The sequence below is a fragment of the Marmota flaviventris genome, chromosome 5, assembly GCF_047511675.1.
Source record: "Marmota flaviventris isolate mMarFla1 chromosome 5, mMarFla1.hap1, whole genome shotgun sequence".
Classification (NCBI taxonomy): domain Eukaryota; kingdom Metazoa; phylum Chordata; class Mammalia; order Rodentia; family Sciuridae; genus Marmota; species Marmota flaviventris.
In genome coordinates, this window is record NC_092502.1 from 32,862,308 (window position 1) to 32,865,387 (window position 3,080).

Here is a 3,080-nt window from a genome sequence, read left to right on the forward strand (position 1 = left end):
ACAGAATGTAAGATAACTCTGCCAGCAAGTGGTGACCCTGGCATTAAAATTCTGACAACTTGGGTTCAGAGAGCACATGGTGCCATCTGTATTCGTTTCCTCTTGCTGCTATAACAACTTACCACAAGACCTGTGGCTTTAGACAACCAAACTTGTTATCTTACAGTTCTGGAGAATTTTAGACTGCTAACTGCTTACCAGGCCAAAACCAAGGTGTTGGCAGGGCTGTGTTCCTGGAAGCTCTAGGGCAGAACCCATTTCCTTGCCTTTTTCAGTTGTAGAAGCTGCTCAAGTCTCTTGACCTGCCTCTGTTTCCATCATTGCATCCCCTGTGATGCTCCTGTTTCCCTCCTACACGGACCCCTGTGGTGATATCATGTCCACTCAGATGATCCAGGATAATCTCCCCATCTCAAATTCCTTAACTTAATCACATTTGCAGAATCCCTTTTGCCACGCAAAGTAAGATGCTCTCAAGTTTTGGGGATTAGGAGGTGGACATTTGGGGGGCAGCCATTATTCTACCATCCCGCCCATGGGGGCCTATAACACATCTGCAGCAGTAGTTCTGCCACACATCAAGGAATAGAGGAGTATTCCCTGGAACCTTCTCCATGTTCCCAAAGGCTTCTTGTTACCCCTCCCTCACAAGCCTCTCACTGCAGCAGGCATCCTAGGCACTCTTGGAAATCCAGGAGTGTGAACCAAATTAAGAGAAAGTTCATCATCATCTATATGGCTTTCTATACATTATTCAGGTCCTTTGCTTTGTCTAGTTTTGTCCCCCAGCCAGTTGGCTCTATCCTTGTGTGTGTGAGTTCTCCTTCTTGCTTATTTGCTGTTATTTCTACTCCTACTTCAAGTTAGAATAATTTCTCTTGGTTCCCTTGAATTTTCTTCCAATCACCCCAGCCAACCCCTCGGAGCCAGGGGAAACTCGACCTCTGTCTCCTAACTCCCTCTTAGTGGTTTCCCCGTTTCCTCCCAGCAGCAGCCTTTTCCAGACCCGTTTTGTCTGTCTGAATAAATTCTCCCCAGAGACATAGTTTTCAGACATATTTTTAGCTGCCGAAGAACGTTTGTTGAAATGAGACCCTAATTTATAAAGCAGATGGAGTGGAGCTGTTTGGGGAGGGGGTAGAGTCCCTCCCACTGGGCTCTTTCTCTGTCTCCCACAGCTCATCTGGGCCCAGTTAGAAAACCATTGCTCTGCAGGGTTTTGAGTCTTGCCTCTTGTTAGTTAAGTGACTCCTTCCTTAATGGCTTTCTTTAGTGCTTTGTACAATCTGAAGCATTCTTTCTCTCTCCACTTCTCATGCTCTTCGAAGGTCACATTTTCCCAAGAAAAGTGAGAGATTTTAACTTTCTCATCTCTGCCCAGCAATGTCACCACGTGGGGCTTCCTCTCACCTGCATGTATCCTGCCTACTCAAGGCTGCCAGGATGGAGGCCACACTGAAATGGGCTGGCCAGCCAGCTGTGCATCACCTGGTCACCTCCATAATGTGAGTATCATACAGTCCTGTATATAAATTGTGGTTGCTAGACAATTGACATATCCCCCTACCCCCCCTGCCCAGGAAAGTTCTTTTTGGCTATGACTAACTTGAAAGGGAAGAAGTCTTGTACCTTAGTGAGGCCCAGAATTCCAGCGGGACAGGTCCCTGGAAAGATTCTCTGGACGATTGTGTGGAACTCCTCCTTATGAAGTTGATGTCAATCCTGTCCCGTTTCTCCAAGCCAAGCTTGGAGTGGGGTTTCTGGTCCAGAGTGGCAGCTCTGGACCGTGGAGTTGCTTCAGGGATCCCTGCAACTTCTGGGACTGGGGATTCTTGGGTGTCTGTGTGGCTTATTTACTGAGGGTGGCTTGGACCTCAGGAACACCATGAAACTGAGCATGATTTCCAGGGCTCTCACTTGCAAGCATCCCTTCCTTTTCTCGGTCTAAATAAGTAACTACTTCCATATCCACTTTGTCTATATAACTGTGCTTTTTTTTTTTTTTTTTTTTAGGAAAACCTTCTACATTCTACTAGATTTAAGCTCCTCAAAACTTGGATGCATCCTTGGAACTGTGGATGCATCAAGTCTCGCTCAGGGGACCCAGGGATCCAAGTACAAGGGGATCCTCTTCTGTGAGAAGAGGCAGAGATTCTCATTTCCAGGGCTTTCCAAGGAATCCCTAGTACTATCTTCAGGGTCTCCATGCCAAATTCTCTGGTGGAAAGCAGGAAGGCATGCAGTCTCTCCCAGCTACATCAGGGTACACCCTAGCACTCTGAGGCAGAGGACAAATAGAAAGCTATGTGGCTAGGGAAGGGCTGTTTGCTATTGGCTACCCCCCGCCCCCCCAAAACACACACACACCTGGTGCTACACAGCTGGTGCTACACAGCTCCCACACCAAATCTTGGTGCAAATTCTGGCGGTTTTCCTGGCAAAAGGTGTCAGAACATGGTCTTTTACCTCTGGCCAGCTTTCCATCAGGCCAGGACTTCTGGTCTAGGCCTCAACCTGGCAGTATTGCCATTTGACTATAATCCCTAAATATGGGTTCTAAGAACCATATTTTGCAAAATGGGAAAGTTTGCCCATCTGGGAGGTCGTGTGGACTTGTGAACTCAGTGCCTAGGACCTAGCAGGTTCTTCAGGTCTCCCCTTGCTTTGTATTATTTTTGCAGCTGTTGACACAAGTCAGACCTGGAAGTCAGAGACAGCAAATGTTGCTTTAAAAAAGTGTAGGCACTTCCAGGATAGGTAGTGGATTAGGGCCTCCCCATAGTTCTCGTTCTCAATTCCTAATGAAATAAAAGCATTTAAAACCAAGGGGGAGATTTACTATTACTGACCAATACAGTATGCCTCGAAAATAGCATCCAAACAAAGATATGGAGGATCCCGGAGTGACCAGAAGTTGCAAAGAACATCTCTCTGTGCTCCCTATCCTATCCTCAATGCCCAGAAATTGACAAACTCCTGTGTTCTATCTACTGCTCCTGCACCTAAAAAGGAAGCAGGGATGAATCATGCTCTTATTCTTCCTTTTCTGGAAGAGCTCGGGAGACTGGATAGAGCAGAGC